The following is a 19,610-nucleotide window of genomic DNA, read 5'->3' on the forward strand; positions in this document are numbered from 1 at the left end:
AGAAACAAAAACACACACCCTGACCACTCAAACCTGCCGATCAGGCACTGCCTCAATGTCCTATAGGCCAGCCCAACTCTGGCTGAACGTTGCTTTTGGACCTGCCCCTTTCTGCATGGTCATCCCCAAACAATTTGTCTTCATACTCCTATTTTTGCTGAATTCGTTTTTATTGGCCTTAGGTCTCTGTGCACTTCACTTCTGCCAACCAGTGCTAATATGCTGGCCTCTCCTTAAAATATGGCAGAATTGGCTTATTTAATTTACTTAAAAGTTCCTAATAAAGTGGCACCACTCTGCCAGGGAATGTAAATGAAATGCTATTACTGGGAAGGCAGCACGAATTGTGGAATCCTGCCACCCACTTAAGTAGCCCTTTAAACATATGTCAGGCCTGCCAATGCATGGCCTCTGTGTGCAGTTCTAAACTGCCATTTTGACTTGGTAAAGTAAACCTTTTGCCAGGCCCAAACCTTCGTTTTTAATACATAAAAGTCACTCTTCGGGTAGGCCCTGGAAGATATCTAAAAAACATGGACTTTTAAGTTCAACATGTCCTGGTACTGAAAAACTCTTAAATTCGTTTTTCACTACAAAAAGGATTATCTCTCCCACAGGATAACACTGGAGTTGCCTATTACATTTTATAGGTGTAAGTTCCAAATGGGAAGAGATTCTCGGTTCATGTATGGTGTCTCTGGAATCCTAATTTAAAATCCTAACTTATGTTGAAGTCGAATTTGATATTACTATTCTGAAAACACCCCTCTTAAAAAGTTACTGTAGCACTTATCTACATAACTGGGATGGGTAGGCCCAGACGTGGTTCCCTTGCTCGTTATGCCACTGGATTCAAGTTAGCCTGCCTGATATGGGGTGGAGCCCCGAAACCAGTCCCAGGATTCTTATTTTCGGTCCAGGGACGACCTGGCATGGCAGTTCGAGCTGGACTGGTCCCATTTGAAGCAGGGTCAAGGCTGATTTGCATATGGCTGGGTCTAAACAGGGGTGGTGTAGTGAGCAAAAGAACTATGGATTTAACCCAGATCTCTTGACTGGGGGTGAATGTTAGATTTATTCAGCATTCCAACTTTCTTAGAGTGCTGCAGCAACTAATTATGGATCATCCATAATTAGTTGCTGCAGCACTCTAAGAAAGTTGGCATGTTCTTGCTTTATGCAAAAGAAACAATTGATGGACGGAATGCTGGACAATGCAAACATTCACCCCCAGTCACAAGGATTTGGGTTAAATCCATCATTATTTTGCTCACCACACCACCCCAGTTTGGACCACCCAGCCATATGCAAATCAGTCTTGACCCTGTTCCTAGTGAGAACAGTCCAGCCCGAACTGCAAAGCCAGGTCCTCCCTGGACCGGAAAGAAGCATCCTGGGACCGGTTTCAGGTCATCACCCTTCGTCAGCCAGGCTAGCTTGAATCCAGTGGTGTAATGAGCATGGGAAGACATGGCTTGGCAGTTCGGGCTGGACTGTCCCCATGAGGCACAGGGTCAAGTCTGGTTTGCATATAGCTGTGTCTGAACTGGGGTGGCGAAGTGAGCTAAAGAACGAGGATGGATTCAACCTAAATCTGTGACTGGGGGTGAGAGTCTGAAAAGTTTCAGCGCTCCATCCATCCATCCATCAGTTCATTGTGTTTCCCATTTTCTTGCTTTAACCATTTGGTGCTTGCAGCCTGTTTCCTGTCACATGACTGGGTGTAGTTTGCAGTTGGGCTTTGTGTGTTCCTACTACTCAGCCAAAAACAATGGCAGCTTAGGAGTAAATGGTTGGGCCATCACTGGCAGGATGTAAGGGAGGAGCTGGGCCCAGCCTTACTTACACCTGAAGAGGCTCTGTCCTGTCTCCGCACAAAGGACTTATCGACCTTGCATTGTCACTTCAACCAGCTTGGCGGTAGGGAATTGCATGCACTTCAAGACACTGCCTAGAAGCTTCTCCTACCTTCCAGAACCAAGGCACCTGTGTACAAAAGAAGGACCTCAGCGACCACTACTTCAGTACACTTTTGGACCTGTGGATACTTTGCCAGGAAGAAAGACTGACGTGCTGTTGAAAGGACAGTCACTCTGCCGGACTGCTACTCTGAATGAGCTGATGCCTTGCTGTGCGGACATGTTGTCACTTGCTTGGGCAAGAAGAACTGGACCGGCAACTCTATCTTGAACCCAGGACCACAAAGTGACTCAATTTCAATTCAAAGGGCTAGTCGGCTAGCCTCCTGATCTGAGCTTCGGAGACATAACAGGCTCCTGACCGATAAGAGGTGCCTCTCAGCTGGACCATTGGTGTAAATCTTGAGCTCATAAATTCCGCAAACTGGCCTATTCACACAGGTAGCCGCTCACATTGAAAATCAGCAAAAGGCCGCTGTAAGCCCATTTCTTCTCACAGCAAACATTGCTTGCCCTCGTGGACTGCCAACGCTAAGGGCACGTCCGCGACGCCTGGCCCAGCCTGCTCTTCATACCTTGCCGACCAACACAGGTGATGCTCTTGCTGCTCTCAGCAACCTTCTTCCACTACAGTGAGACTCTCAGCACAAACTTGGGAAGATAAACCTTAGCTGGACTTATCTGGGAATGCATCCGACCCGCATTTCATCGCATTCAGCCAGAACTTTTCACTTTGACCCCGGTTGCGTTTTATGCTTTTAGGTGCTTTTTTACAGTTCATTCTTTAAAAATTAATTCCTCGGGTCTACTGATTGGATTTGTTGTTTAGGTCTAGTTTTATTTATTAACTCAAACTGTACTTTTCTAACCTGGTGTGGGATCCTTCTTGTGTGGTGTTTTCACTGTTTGAAGTGTTACACAAATACTTTACACATAGCCTCTTAGCTAAGCCTAACTGCTCTGTGCCAAGCTACCAGGGAGTTGAGCACAGGTTCATTTGGAGTTTGCTTGTGCCTAACCCTGACTAGGATTCTGCTTACTGCTTGACCAAGGCTCACATCCCAGTCAACCAGTAACCCAATTTCTAACAGTTGCCATAAAGGCGTTCGTTTACTTCCTCCTTTTTTTTAGAACATGTTTTATAATAATTTCCACTTTTTAGCAAAGACACAAACGCACATATCATCCACTGCCCATACCAAAGGGCTGTCTGTTGCATTGCAATATCCCTCTACACCCTTCAGTAAATCATATCCATTCAGCAAATAAATACAAATTAGTACACCTCAAGGTCTGGCTACATAGGCAAGTATCCTCGGGATCCAGTAACAGACTTCATTCATCCTTTTTTTCCACGAGGACAGCTTCCAATGTCCTTACGAAAGAGCTGATCAACTCCTGGTATGTGTGACTACCAACTTGAATAATTATAATGCCATTTCATCTAGAAGCCTTTAAGGCAATGAACTATTTAGCTGTCAGCAAGTGCGCCCCGAAGTGAGTGAGCGAGAACTGCAAGTATATATGCATCCACACACACGTTTATTCTGTCATCCCAGTCGTCTGTCTGTGTTTAACTAGCAAAAAACATCATTTGCGGGTTTTCGGTTTCACTTATAGGTAAAGTCAAGCAGAAATAAATTCTTCACAGGGCTGGACTGCCCATATATTCCCACCGGGCATTTCCCCGGGGGGCTGGAACCTTTGGAGAGTTGGTTTTGAAGGTAGAGTGCCTCGGTTAGCATCAGTGCAACTTTCTGCAGCGGAGAGGCTGGTGTGCTTTGCAGATGAGTTCCAGACATTCCTTTCTCAAGGTGCATGCGTAACACATTAATAATACTTGGGCGACTCTGATATTCTATGCTGGCTCTGAAAAAAGGCCATTAAATCCCCATTAGGAGATCTTTAAGTACTGGAAACATAACCAGTCTCTGTTCACCGAGGACTACAGCAGTTTAGGGGTTCTGGCAGAGGCCAAAGCTGCAAATTGCCATATTAATAGGATTCCTCAAACAAAACTGATGTCTCTTTAATGGTTGTAGTTCTTATGTCGCTCCTCACTCACCCTTTGAAGGTAGCCCTTAAGGCATTAACATTCCAGAGGACTGTACTACGGAATATCAAGGCAAGATATCTAGATATGCTAATATTATGGACGCAATATCGAAAGGTAAGTACATATGGAAGAAGTCCAAACTTACTTTACTTAAATTCATATTTTATGCTACCTTGAAGATATTTATATCGTCAAAGTACATATCTGCGGAGTTAGGAAAAGAACCCCTATGCTCACTTCCCTTGCAATATTTTGTCCGTCCACGATATTCGGTGCCATCAAGGTCCTACCTCATTTTCCAGGGCCACTGTCTGGAACCCTCTATGCTGTGTTATTATTTTACACACATTCCCTCTCACCAGGTTTCTGTTACCACATCAGTCACTACTCCATGCAGTTACTGAATAAGGCACACATGAAGCTTAAATTGCCTGCCTATCCTCCTGGATAGCCTTCACTACTCGGCCTAGGCTTTCTCACTAGCCCCTAGCTTTATTTTAACTCTTTGGCACGCAAATGCCCCAAAGCAGTGGTCTTCAAACTTTCTAATGCCGCCCCGTCAAAAAATAAAATTAATCGGGCTCCCCTCAGAATTTTTCATAATTATTCCATTAAATTGGCACGTTTAAATGTGTCTTGGCTCATTTAAACACAAGACATATTTACAAATTGCAGGTAATTTTTCTTACTGTTTTAAAAATGCAGCCCAACACACATGATTGCCAAACATACGATTCTTGTCAGGCAGGCCTTACCAGCGTGTAAAAGTATCCACAGTGTGATTATTAGAAATCGGGGTTGGGGTTTAGAAGAATATTTGGAGTCCCTTCCCTTTTGACATCTTCTCACTGCCAGATGTAAATGACAAAAGATGGCAGCGATAGCCCATTACAGAGTGGCTTAGTGCTGCTCATTTTTCCCCATATTAAAACAAAGCACCCCTGTCAGCATAATGCCCCCCCCCCCCCCCGGCCCCTCCGGGATCACTTGAGGCCCCAGCTAAGAGGGCCCGCCCCCCAGTTTGAAGACTCAAGCCCTAAAGCTTAAACCATGTAAAAACAAAGCAAGCTAAAACTGTATGCTTAGGGCTCGTCTTTACACCTGGCTTGCTAATCCCTTCCTCATTAAATATAAATGAGCAGCTAGTTAATCCCTATGGCACCAAATTGTGCCATTTTTTGTGTAGTTTGGGACAGGAACCAACTACTCCCAGCTAGAAGGTAAGTGGCACACAAAGGCGAATGCCAGAGCTTAGAAGCAGGAATGCTGGCGATGTATTATGTTTTCTATTGATTAAATGCATGGTCGGCCATCTGTTGCACAGTTTGAAGATTAGCCAATAATTAGTTTCTAGCTCAAGTGAATCAAAAATTTCTAAGAACTTTGCACATTAAATGTAATGCAGCTTCTGTCTCTTAAACGTTAAAGGGTGGCGCAGCGGCCGGGGTGCCCGACTCCGGACCACGGGGTTGACGGTTCGATCCCCGGCGCCGGGTCAGCCCAGCACCATGTGACTCGGGGCAATAGCTCGCTTAATCTTCCCGAGGGCCCCCAGCGACGGGAAACCACTTCGGAGGTAGCTGTGCGCTTTACAAATTCAAGGTTATTATTATTATTTGTATTCACCAGCTGAGAGCTATATTCATTCAGTTTAAAGGGTGTGAATGTGAGCAGTGTGTCAGTATTCCTAATACCCTGTTTTTTGCCTCAAGTAGGAAATAAAGGCGTTAAAAACTACTGTTTTTCTAAAGCATTAGGATGTGTTTTGCACCAACACGTGTGCATGTTAAAATGTAATATCTGCTGAAGAATAATGAAACTGAATGTGGCACATAGGTTGCTTTAAAAGCAAAATAGAGTATATTATTTATCTTTTGGTTACTACATAATCATCTTGCCCCTTAATTTGGTTCTAAACTGACACATAACGCCCCTTTGCCCTGTTTATAAGAAACCTTTCTGTGCATTACAGTTATTTCAGCAACCAATGCTAGGAGAAAACATATCCCTTCATATTACAGTGATTTCTCCTTTAGGAACCTATGAAAAGCAATGTGCAAACAGAGGCCGCTAGCAGAATTATTGATTGGTTTTCTTTTCCATTATCTTTTATCGGATTTTCACTGTGAAGTACTTTTACACAAAACACTTGTCAAACAACACTTATTTTTCACTGGAAACCATTTTGATTAACGCCACACAATAAATGCACAGTTTCAAATAGGATCTTAACACTGCTAAGCAAGTAGATGGCCAGAAAATACATATATATGTTGCTATAAATGGTTGACCCGAAGGTGAGGGCAATTAGAAGGATGACAATTTTTCAGCAGGTTCTAAATTCAACTGTATATTTCTATGGGAAACAAGCTACTTCTGCACCCTCTGGGATACACATTTGCTCTCACCAATGGACATGTTTTCAATAAGCAACTAATAGCCTAACCGTTTTCCGACCGTACTGCCAATTTTTCCTCCGGTTCCATAACAACTATTTTTTCTGCACATTGATTTTTCTTGGCACCACTCAAGCCCTCTTAACACTTCAGTTGGCATTTGCCATGAAAGCTCTCAATTTCAAAATACATCATGCAGTGTCTATTCTACTTCCCATTCGGAACACAAGAAAAAGTTTTAAATATTTCCTACTGAGATCCTGACACGTTGGAGTATTTGCACATACAAATCATATTTCCAACTCTTATTGACAATTTCAGCATTAATACCCATTCAGTGCCCAGGAAGAGGTGTAATCAAGCTATTATGGGAACAGGCTGCAAGCCAGTAGACCTAAGTTTCAATAGCAGCTAACCAAGTGAGTCACACTGGGATATCCTGGGCAAATAATTGAATTACTTTTACCTCAATTGCCATTAATGGGATAACTAAGACTGACAAACTTATTAACTACATAAAATTAAAGGAAATTAATATTCATATTTTTTTGCCCAGATATTCAAAAATCCGCTTTTAAGGTTTAATTGGGGAATGTGCAAATAAAAAACTGTTTTTAATTCTGCAATTGTTGGGTCAGTAATGTCAAGAACAATGTGCCCGAATACCCCATATATCAAGCCTCTAGTTATTTTTGACTTCTGCATACAAAACCATCATTCAATCAGAGTGCTTGTGTGGCAATGAAATGAGACCCAGATCTGGGTTTGATGGGTGAAGGGGCACACACTCCTTTACTTAGCATGGCTTCCATTTGCTCGCTGGGTTACAAAAGACTGGGTGTTGGCAGTGGCTTATTGTACCTCTAGATCAGGCCTTTTTACCTGCTACATTCACAAGGAGATTTGCCTACCGGCCTCCCTTGTTTAAAATTGATAGCGCACTGCAGCCGGGTTCTTTGCTCCATCCGCATGGTACATGGATGCCATATAAACATCCCTTTTGGATCTCATTTGTGGAGATGGTACACAAGATGGAGCATAGAGGGAGCGTGCCAGGTAGCAATGATACGTGCTGTACTCTTCCAAAGCATTACAGAATTCCTCTGGAATGGACCACTTTTCCAACGAGTAGCTCGTGAGCTACTGGTAGATCTCCGGCTACCAGTAAGTAGCTCTCATGCGTGCAGCTCAGCCCTACTAAATTATAACCCTTTGCTTGGTTGAATTATTATATGTATTCCAAAATTGAGAGAGTGTATTCGAGGATGAAAATATGTTTATTTAGAGCTGATATTTGAAGGAAAATGGGCCAATTTCCAAAATATATTTAAAGTTGATATTGGAGTGATAAATAATGTTGTGGCATTGTGGAGACTTTTTACAAATGTTGTTACCTTGGTACCAGAGGCATTTTAGCTGTGGCTGTTATATATTACCCATGTAGAGGCATTCCATAATGACAAAGACTTTTTTTACATTACGGTTGGTGACTATGACTGATGCACTGTGGTGATCACTGGTAGTAACCTTGCATATGGTGGCCACTAATGTAATATTGTCTGATGTGGACATGGTTACAATACTAATAATATTAGTAGGTATTGATGAGTTACATGGAACATAAGTAGCTCTCACTACAGAAAAGGTGGAGACCCCTTAGGGAGTGGAGAACAGGAGACAGGGGGCCCTTTGACGCACAAGGACATCCCTTACCCTGCTATTGGCCCATTCTTCCCCAGAGGTGTTACTCCCACCAGATTCAAAGGTAGCTGAGCAAGCAAACCTCTCCCTTCTTTTGCCTTTGTTTTGAGTCTCCCTGACGGAGTACTCCCAGCCTCATCCATTCATTCATCTGACATTATAGGGCAAAGGCAGAGGCACAACAAGTCTGGAAGAACTATGCAAAATCGATGAACTGTTTGAAAGCAGTCCGAGAGCTGGTGCTTCGGTATCCACAATCTAGGTCTGCAAATTCAGAAGAAATACGAGACAGAAACTACCAGTCAAGGTACCGGGATTCCAATTCAACCAGCGCCAGGAGCCCCACACCCAGTGCTTAATTTGAGCCGGTGCTTAGCACTGGCACTTAATTGGTTTCTGGTGCTCGGCACCGGTACCTAATTGTCAACGCCATACTTAGAAAAGTGTACCACATAGTGACGCTGCTCATCTAATTTAGAGATGAGCAGAACAACGATTGTTTAGGAATACAATATACATTTAAATTGTTAATACCGGCCTCCCCAGCTATTCCTTTAGCTGTGGTGACCTGGAATAATCTGAACTGTCGCATTTACATGCAAGAGAGATGGTTAGTAGTTGTTTTGGCAGAGATAACACGGGTAATGGGTGTCGCAAGCTGCAGTGGCCTCCTGGTCAGAGCCCTGGCACTTAATATTTTACAAATTAAGCACTGCCCACACCAGTGAAGACCAAATAAGACCTCTGGCCAGAAGATGAGGTGTAATGGGTCCCGAACCTCAGCAATCCTATGGTCATAGAACCTGATACTTATGGTTCACTTGTTCATGACAATGGCAGACCCCTTCCCCATTATTAGTACTGAGCTTAACTGTGTGCCAGAACAAGCCAGAATCGTCACTCTTTCTTCAGGAATAAATTCCAATTTAATGCTCTATGTGAAGATCTTTGTGATGCTGGACTCTTCCCAGAATTCAGAGTCATGCACTGCAGCAATGGATAACAGATCCATAGAGTAAAGAGTATTTAAATTAACAGCCAACGCGTGTTTCACCCCTTACATTGGCCCATACCGACTTATCCTTTCTCAGTGACCGGACGTCTCATTTTCATTTTTGTACTTTCGCAGCGCCCAGAAGGATTCCCTCTTACCATTAATAGACATTACGCCCTGAGGAAGCCCCATGACCAGACGATCGATGTAAGGGGCAGATTGCTGCAGTGCAGGACTCTGAATACTGGAAAGAGTCAAGCATCACAAAGATCTTCACATAGACCCATAAATTGGAATTTATTCCTGAAAAAAGAGCGACGATTCTGGCTTGTTTAGGCACACCGTTAAGCAAATAAGACCGTTGTAATTGTAATTGTATTGTATTGTATTATATGAAAACTGCAGAGCTGGCGTCATTGAATACTAACTCCCTTTACCTATTTGGAGAAGTGACACCTGGAAGATCTTCAACCGCCTCTAAAAAAAAAAGTACCCAGCAACTGCTGAATAGGGGTGCTGGAGGTACACGTGCACAAAGATGGTTGCTTAGGAGATGAGGATTGAACAATCGCCCTGTATAGCCCACTGATGGACCAGCAGTGCCAGACAGGGTGGAGAGACCCTGTGACTCTGGCCCAACTACAAGGCATCATGCGGGAAGGCAACTGGCACACCACAATTATGTTAGCGTGTGGGCACTCTTATCTGCCCCCAGCCAGAAAGTATCTGGAGATGGCAAAAGTGACGATAGAGGGCAGATTTGAAAAAGGAGCATCTGTGACAGCCTGGCACTTGAAGAAACAGTCACTGCAGCCTCTAGAGGAGGATGACCGCTGCAACCTAGGGTGGGCTCTTTATTTGTTTGGGCAGAGGGCTCGGGCTTCCAGCTCGAGGAAAATCCACAACAAAGTCTTTGCTCTGCAACAAGTGCCATAGACTTCAGTCTCTGGTTTTCGGTGTTAGCACAGCCCCTCCTCTTCAGAATTGGAGATGCACATCTGTGCACAGCCGCACCATGGGCGCTGCTGCTGGAGTGACCGGAGACAAGACAGAGTGGTCACTGCTGCTTCCCTGGGACCGTGTGTGGGTTCGCAGACCAGTGAGAGAGGGGTCTCACTCTCCGCCTGCAGTATTGGCGGGGAGCACCTGCGTAACACCATTTAAAGATACAGTGATGAACCGAGGCTGCTGTGGCCTCAATAACTAACAGCCATACATGGCAGCTACACATGTAGTTCAGAAACTGCCATACTCCACCAATTTAGCACTTGAACATTAAAAGCCTCTGTGAAGTGATAGGAGGTTGTACTCAAAAGCCTGTGTGTACACTGAACTTGTCCTGACACTTGTAAGAATCAGAGTGACAGGGAGCTGGGATTGGCTAACTCTCCCCTCCCCCTCAACTCCCCAGTGATAACTGTGTGTGCACTATTTTCAAAGTTTGTGTTTCGTGTGTAGTTTTGTGCTGTTTGCTGTGAATAGGTTTTTTCTTTGCAATGTAAAGCACTGGCTGGATAAATATTCACTAACTTATTTGTCCGAGCTCCATATTTCTACCTCATAGCAACAGCCTGAGTAAATCTTGGTGTAAAGGGTTTACCTGTTCAGTCTTATGTTCAACAGTCTGGGACGCGCCAGGATATCCACAGTAAAAATCGCTCAAGCAAAGCAACCAAACTGCCCTTTGACTTATGACAAGGTTCCCACAGTAATTACATAACTAGGTCTAGCTAGGAATCCTCCAGAAATCTCTCATTCTTTGTTTTTAGTTTCAGGAATACAAACCCAAAACGCCATGTGCTATGTTTTTTTTTTTTAATGGATAATCGCAGATAAAGGCTACTTAAACAGCTGTTCTGCATTCATCTAGGTCAACCCCTTTGCTCGATTCTCGCTCACTCGTTCTTTTTTGTCTGTTCATGGCTGGTCTCAAGGTTTCGAAAAAAAATAAAAAAAGACACCGAAATAAAACCCTTTTGCCATCAAATACAGCTAGTTAGGAGTAGCAGCTCACCTGGTCGTCAGTCGAACGTCACTGCGCCTTCCAAGGGCCCCGGCCACGCAGCAGAGCGCGCGAGATGAGAGGTTTCAATGTCCCCCGGCCTCGTCACATCATCACCTTGAGGACAAAGGCCCCTGTAAATGGAGATGACCTGGGTGTTATTAAACGGTACACTCACTTCACGGAAGCAGACTGACTACAGGCGACGCCGGCAGAATTACAAACCCGCCTGGTTTAGCCACAGAAACCCACGCGCCGCTGTCCAGCCCCTGCGAGCACCAAAAAGAGGCCATTGGGCAACCAGCTGCCGGGCAGCAGCACGCCTGAGGAGTTTTGTGGAGTTAAAATATCCCGACATGTGGTTACGAACTTAAGACTTCGCCGAGACAATTTCCTGCCTTTTAGTTGAATGTATTTTTTTTCAGTCGTTCCGTGTCTATGGTCTCGTGGAGCCCAAAACAAGCGGGCACGGAGACGCCTCTCATCACTTAGCTGACAAAACGGTGTAGGCACTCACACATAGGGTAGAAATGACTTATCCTTAAAATAAAATAAAACCAAAAAAAAAAAACACCAACTGCGTTTAGGTCGCAAATCCGCTTTAAACTGACACAGTGATCCCGGTACAACATAATTATAATAATAGTGAAATACTTCATAGAGTAGTGTAAAAAAGTGCATTAATGTGCCATCTGGCTGCCTCGCAGACTACTACAAAGGCGACAGACGCTGATTTCATCACCCGGCCGAGTAGGCGGCCATGGATACGCCCTCTCCCCAGAGGACTCCTAATGCCACTAAACGCTCGGCCCTGGGGAACCCAACAGCAAGCAGGCAGGGCAGGTGTGCGTCGACGTCAGACGGCTCGCGCCGTGGAACGCGGCGAAGGCCAGTCCAAAGGCAGAGCTGTCGAAGCACGCGCACATCACCTGCACCATGAGCCTGAGCGAGTGTCGGATGTTCCTTCACGGCACCTCTGGGTGTGATGCGCAACTGTCATTTCAAGGAATGTTACTGGCTACCAAAGGCCTTGTAAAATCAGTTAACCTGAACTGTAAAACTCACCCTGATGAGTGTGTGTATGGCGGCGCACATTACACTTGGTGAAGGCATCCCAAAGGTCACTTAAGTTGATAAATGGAACCAGGTAGGGGTTGGAGGTAATTAAAAGCTTTAAAGAAACCAAGCTAGAAGAGTCATTCTTAAGGTTGGGGCAGGTCTTGTCTAGCATGCAAAGCTGAGCACGCGTTCGCCCTTATGATACAGCGAGCTTCTTTGCTTTCTGGAGCCCATTCTCCTCCATTAAGAACTCTACAAATAACCAAAATAACAACACATGTGTTAAAAAACTCCTTGCCTTACGGTGACCATCACAGAAAATTAACAGTTTTCTTTCTCTCTTTCTCCCCCCTTCCAATTTCCCAACCCCCTCCCCCTGGGTCCACTCAATTAAGAATCTTGTAATGACAAATGTGTTTGGGTCCCTAACCAGATTATTATATTTGGTTCTATTCTTGAATGCACACTTGTTTCACAAGTATCTTTCTCACTATGACTAACACCCTGCAGTTTTATCTTACTCTTATCTTTGTATCCTTGAATAACAATAAAATGCTTTGAAATAAAAAAAAAAACTCCTTGCCTTATGGGTGACCACCTTTGCAAAAGTTAAAGCTATTGGCATTGTAAATGACAAATTTTGTGTTTATGTGTTGGTTTTGAAACAGATAAATAAATGACATTGTCATTTACAATGCCAATAGCTTAATCTCTCGCAAATGTAAGACCTATTGCATTTGCAATGCAATAGGTTGCGTAATTCAACGAGTTTGAGCTATTGACATTGCAAATAATGCGTTTTATGTTTCAAATACCAAAACATAAATTAAAATGTCTCTCACACTGCTCCCTCTCACACTGCTGTCTCTCTCACACTGCTGTCTCTCCCTAGAACACACATATGCGGTCTCGCACACTGATGTCTCTCTCTCACACATTGCCGTTTCTCACACACTGCTGTCTTTCTTACACACAATGCTGTCTCTCACAATGTTGTCTCATACACACTGCTGTCTCTCACACTGCAGGTGTGGGTTGTCTGTTCCCAGCTCATATCTGGAGGGTGGGCGCTGCTGCGTTTCATGTGTTTTTTTTTGTTTTTACATACTCCCCAGGGCATTAGCGGTAGCTTCAGAAGATTTTGTTAGGGGGGGGGGGATGTTGGGTGTCTCAGCCCAAAGCCCCGACCCCTCTTCATGACCTTGTGCCCTCATTACTCGTTAACATAATTGGCTTATGATTTTGCCCCTTTATAGACACATTTTCTATAAGATCCTCCCCCAAACGCCCTCCCTCCATTGTGAAATGTTTCTGCAAGTTGGCATGCCTGGGCAGTAATTTTGTGGCAGTCAATAGATCACTGCAAAAATGCAGCGTACAATTTATTCAGAGTGTTAGTAGAGTGTGAGTAGTAGTGAGTAGTAGTGAGTAGTAGAGAGTTGTAGAGAGTACTAGAGTGAGTAGTAATGAGTATAGTGAGTAGTAGAGTGGGAGTAGAGAGTAGTAAAGTGAGTAGTAGAGAGTGAGTAGTAGAGTGAGTAGGGAGTATTATATCAAAGCACTGGTTTATTTAAATTAGCGGTCTTCAACCTTCTCTGAAGTAAGAGCTACTTATATTTGATGAAAATCATCACAAGTTACTAATATAGTGTTCTGATAGTGACCACATTAGACGGTTACATTAATGGAAACCATATTAATGAAATCCCACAGTGTACATCTCAGTTCATCAGACAGGGATGCCAGCAGTATTGTGAACTAGTAACACGGACTGCAATGGCTCCGTGACCCTGCCTGTGAGGGCAGGTTCAGGGGCCCTAAGGGTAAATCCAGGGTTACTGGACCTCCATTGGTACCACATTTCTGGAAGGTTAGCATGTCCCAGGATGCCCTGAAGCACAACTCTAAAGCACTGGACTCTCAAGGTGATGATGGCACAGGAGTTTCTAAGGATCTGTTATGAAGGTAATGTAGGTTGGAAAATGAAATTTTAATAACACTCAATAAATCAATGTCCTATCAGAGCTTTTAGCTTAAAAAAAAAAAAAGAAACCAGCGTGAATACACACAGCTAAATACTGCTAGTAAAATTAGAAATATATATGCGGAATATATAGTTGGTAAATGAATATGCAAAAAAGTAAACAAGTTCATCTTTGTGGCCATTAAGCTAGAACAGATTTACTGTCACGAATGTCTGGTTTACAATTTATGTGCAGTAGATTTTTTTTTCTAAATAAAGGTATGTTGATTGTCAGGCTGCTTTTCAAGCTCTGCCATTCGCGTCTCTACCCGCTTTCCTCTATCACACTTTGACCCCCATTTTATGGGCTCCTAGAATAATTTTCTCCATTTCCAGCACTGGGAAAAACACATCGTATTTAAGGTGCAGTGGTGACGTTCCACTATTAGTAAGAGCCCTGCGCTAAGAGAGGATTCAAGAAATTCCTGGGCACCAAGAAATTCCTGGGCACCGTCTCCCAAACCTTCCAACTGTGCATCTCTGTTCTGCTCACGCAGTACACCAGAGTTGTGCTGATTCTGTGGAGCATCGTAATTTATTTTCACAATAGACGAATCAGCATACTATCTTTCTCCACAAATGCCTCTTCCCAACCGTGCATACATCACCTCAACTGTAAAGCTCTGGGTAGTTGTGTTTGAAAACTCAGCCATGACAGGACCGAGGGGGTAGAGGTGGCGCTATGCGCGGAGCGGCCAGGTATTGGAGCGGATCAATTTGCGGTGATCCTGCACAGACGATTTGGTAATCTCGGAGTGCCACAGACCGGTGTGTGGGTTAGAGTGATACACGGAGGATTAAGATGAGGGTGGTTCGATGTGGAGTCGGAATGGTGCATGGGAGTTGGTTGAGGGACACGCAGGTATTGGAGTAGCGGGGGGGGGGGGGGGGGGCTGCTGAGGGAGCCTCGGCTCGGGAGTGGTGTATTGGGTGGTTGGATGCTGCAGCGGAGGGGCCCTGGGTTGAGAACTGCAGACATTGGAGCTGGGGAATAATGTGTAGATCTTGGCTTGTGATCCTGGGCAGATTATTAATCACCCACAGTATCGAAAAAGAGGAATTCGACATGGGGTGACGCAACCGGGAGCGGTGAGGTGCGTGGGGGCCCTCGTTGAGGGGGTTTAGGGAAGGGCACCAAAGGGTCGGATTACAAGGTAAGGCGGGGAGGCAGGCTCCGCACGGTGAGGTTTTGGCAGATAAGAATGGACTGGGTCTTTTAGAGTAATTTGGGTGTGCCTGGCAGCTATCATCTTTTTGTGGTTACTGAATCCGGTGCAACACTAGCAAGAAAATCAGAATGTACCATCGGCGTAGGCTAAGAGGGCTGACCAGAAACCCCACCACTCTGTCTATATAGGGATGCATTTTTCTTGGGAAATCAGTGACGCGGGTGATATAATTAAAGCTGCCCCTAGTCTACACCTAAAAAAATACAACAAAAAACAGCCAGAGGTACACACTAAGGGTGCCGGTCGCACAAACTCTGCACCATCCGTGCACACACCAACCTCCAGGGTCGAAGGTAACTTGTCATCAGCAGTCTATGGCAAACACAGGGCTGATCTTTGTGTTTCGAACCCACCAATCAGCAGAGCGCTGACATGTCGCGAAGTGTGACTTTGTAACAGCTGCTTTCAGACGACATCACATGGACCTGGACCCTAGGCAGAGGGCTCCAGACTCAGGGGACGTCACGAGTCATAGCGGCTGCAGAGTCCGATGACGTCACGAGTCATAGCAGCTCCAGGATCCGATGACGTCACAAGTCATAGCTGTTCCAGAGTGGGATGACGTCACGAGGCATAGTGGCTCCAGAGTGGGATGACGTCACAAGTCATAGTGGCTGAAGGGTCGGATGACGTCAAGAGTCATGAAGACATGCTGTTATACACCAGTGACTCTCTGCACGGTGGCCAGTGTCAAGGTCACGCACACAGCTCTTCACAGCCGCGGGGAGTCTCTTGGTCAGTACCACCAGCAGCTAATGTGGGATCGGAGCTTCGAGGCGCTACAGCTGTCAGGGTGCTGCTTTCATCTCTTGACAGGCGTCTTGGCCCCCTCCCAAGCAGCAAGGGGGTCTCAGACACACCAGCAGCCTGTCTGCTGCCTCAGCAGGGCTACACACATGCCGGGGTGCTGCTAGTGCTTCACACGCCAAGAGGTCGGCGCTTCGGGCGCTACAGCTGTCAGGGAGCTGCTTTCATCCTTTGACAGGCACCTCGTCCCCCCTCCAGAGGAGCAGGGGGTCTCAGACACACCAGCAGCCCCTGCCTGCTGCCTCAGGAGCCTGCACGCATGACGGAGTGCTGCTAGTGGTTGGCGCAAATTCATACAATGGCAAGATGACTTGGCACACGGGGGTGTAAAGCGGGAGCGCCCTGTTTGTTATCCCAGAGACTCCAGGTTTAGGGCCTATTCTGGGTTGGGGGAGGGGGTGGCTCGCCACATCCGCCCAACTTTGTGGAGCGGTGGCCAGCTGCACTAACAGGAGGTGTCTGGCAGCCCCCCTCATCGGATTTTGCGGCATTTGTGCTGTCTGTTGTGGTGGAGGCGGAGCACTCGTATGCCCGGGGCACATAGCTTGGTGGGAGGCCATGAATTCAACCCCTGGCCGATGCACGAACAACGTCCAGTGACTTCTAAGCTTGATTATATTGTGTGTGCGTGACTGGGGAAACGCTTGGAGCATGGTTTGGGAGCCCCTGCCAGGGTCCGAGAACGGAGGACGTACAAATTTCTCTTTTAGCCCCGTCCTTTTCAGACTGGGCTCCCTGACTTCCTGCTGACTTAAAAGGTTTCTTATCTTCTTTATGGGGCCATCTGGAACTGGACGGGGCTTAGAGAGAAAGAAGAACGTCACTAGGACCTCTTCTCCAATGGCTGGCCACCATTTAGGAGGCCAACCAATGGAGAAGAGGGGCGGGGCTTAAGTACACTCTAAAACATAAAATCTTGCAAGCTCGACTGCGCATGTGCGCAGTACGCCATGCGAGACCTAAAAACGAACAGTTTTAACTCACCAAACACAAAAAGGGGTTTTACCAGTGATCCAACAACATTCAACACATTTTGAGAAGGGAGGAGTTCCTTTTTAGATTTCGCCTATCAGACAGTGCAGGCTGCCTGGTTTGGGAGACTGTGTTGTGTGTGGGCTTACAAAAAAGTAGTGCATTTACAGCCCGCCCAGTGCTTAGCATTGATTGGCTTTGCCACTCTCAAATTCTTGCTTCTTATTTAATGGTTTACCCTAGTCTTCTTGTGTTTGTCCCTCCCCAGCAGCACAACCTCTTTACCATCTTTCTGACTGGCAGACATGTAGCCTTCCAATGCTCACTTTATGGCCCAACCTTTTTGTTTTGATTCAGGGCCCATTGAGAATGCACCTTGTTTTCCAGGCTCTCTCACTAATATGCTTCCCCCGCTGCCAAATATCCACCCTCGCTCCCTCGTGTGCCGCTTTCCCCTTCTCACAGGAATATTTTTAGTTTATATTCCGTTTCACAACACTGGTGTTTTGTTCTTTAAATGTTTTAACTTTTTGCTGCTTCTGGTCCCACTGCCTTTGGTTAACATTTAGGTTAATAAAAAAATGGCACCGATATAATTTCGTGGGAGTGCCCGTGCGTAATGACGCTTGCGCACACCCACCTATAAAATGATGTTTCCAGCTGCTGCATCATCAAGTCTTTTTTTCCCCTTTTTTGTATGGTCCAATATTGTGCAGCACTGGCAAAAAAAAAATGTTTTTGCTGATGCTGCACAGCTTCAGCAAACAGCACTGGCAATATAGGGGGGACATAATGGTTTTGCCAATGCTTGTTCACACTAGGCCTCAGGCAGCAGAGCAAGTCACAGATTAACGTTGCAACAAACAGTAGAGCAGTTGAAAAATGTTTATGTACAATAGTGACACATATAACCTAAGCTCTTTATTTTTCCAGACAATCCTGGTGCCAAGAATAAGTTAACTCCCAACATACCACACTACTTATTTTAATTTTCAAACCCTCATCTATCTACCTCCTATTTTAATTACTACCATACTCTTGGGCTGTAACACAAAAAACACTTCATACAATATTCACAACATTAGTCTTGTTTGCTCAAACACTACCGATTAAATGATGCATGAGAATACTGCAGAAGAACGAACACCTTTTGTAAGACAAAATAAGTGAACTACAGCTGAAGGGTGGACTTTTCCTAAGCCTTATGCACAACTTAACACAATCTTACACCAAGCAGTGTCTTAATGGTACATAAATATGAGCACCATATTAAATAATTGTGCACTTTCCCTGTTTGCGCCACAGCGCACCTTCAAACGGGTGCACTGTGCACAAATAGGGAAAGTGCACCCTATTATGTTGAATGGACTGCCCTCAGGGCAACCACAAACCCGTGCTGCCCTTCAAACCCGCTATGTTTTTCTCTGTGCACTTTTAAGAGGGGAGAAAGATCCCCTTAGAGGCGGGTGTAGAGAATGACTGCACCCGCTCTTAAGGGGATGTCTGGGGTGTCCATAAGACCCCCATGACCCCATTCAGACATCTGCCACGAGGGCGCGCACTGAGAGTGCATCATCTATTTGTGGTGTTCTGTCAGTGGGCCTCCTGACAGCTTCTTTACCTTTGTGTCTGCGTCCATAATAAGCAGAGGTAACGAGATTCCCTCACAATTGAGCGAACACACTCGAGATAGCCCTGGTGCTACATGTACACCAGCTCTATCTGTATTACAGAAGGGAGTGGACAGGTATCTGCGGCCCGTTCTGTAATACCAATGTGCCCCAGAGGGTGCGCAAAGCAAGTACAAACTCCTGTTGCACCCTAGTGGAGGAGTGTGGCTCACTGATTAGAGCGGCAGAGGTCTGGCCCAGGACCAGGGTTCAATTCCCGACGTGGCAGGGTCCTGAGCCCAAAATGTCCACGGACTCGATAATTCTCGCCTCGGTGCCTATTCTAATCATGGGGTCCCACGCTGCAACTCTAGGCAATAGTTGCTTAATCTCCACTACGGCGGCCCACCCGCTGCGGGATGCCTGGCTTTCACCCTGCGGATACCCAGTAGGGGTTATCTCACAGGGAAAAAGCCAGGACGGGTTCCCAAGGCAAGCGCCTTGATGCCTTCGGGTGATACGTGCGCTATATAAGTCGCAATACATAGGGACAGTTCTGTAATACAGCCCCAGATTGGTATGCAGGCAGGGGTGGCTCCTCCATGTGGGCAGAGGGGCGTCGCCCCACAGCTTTCTCGCAGTGCGAGAAGCAGAAACATAAAATGGTATTCTAAATACAATTTTATATTTCTACTTCTCGCACTGAGAGAAAGCAGAAGGGTTTGGTTGGGGGCGGGCGGGCGGTCCTGCTTTAGGGCAAGGGAGGAGTGGCTTTGCCCAGGGCTGACCAAACCAGTCATACGCACTCTACGTTTTCTCCATGTAGGCTGCATGCATGGATT

The 19,610-nt window shown here is 45.6% G+C and overlaps 1 protein-coding gene across 2 annotated transcripts in view; it reads right to left on the minus strand.

The window, feature by feature from the left end:
* PCGF3 (polycomb group ring finger 3) overlaps positions 1 to 19,610 on the minus strand; it is a 337,660-nt gene that overhangs the window by 220,169 nt on the left and 97,881 nt on the right. The window contains exon 2 of one of the 2 annotated variants that reach the window (XM_078676552.1): positions 11,081 to 11,202. The exons of the other annotated variant lie outside the window; for it this stretch is intronic. The gene's annotated coding sequence lies outside the window, so the exon portion shown is untranslated. The remainder of the gene's footprint in view (positions 1 to 11,080; positions 11,203 to 19,610) is intronic. 2 annotated transcript variants of the gene reach the window in all.

This window comes from Lissotriton helveticus, chromosome 2_1 (genome assembly GCF_964261635.1).
Source record: "Lissotriton helveticus chromosome 2_1, aLisHel1.1, whole genome shotgun sequence".
Classification (NCBI taxonomy): domain Eukaryota; kingdom Metazoa; phylum Chordata; class Amphibia; order Caudata; family Salamandridae; genus Lissotriton; species Lissotriton helveticus.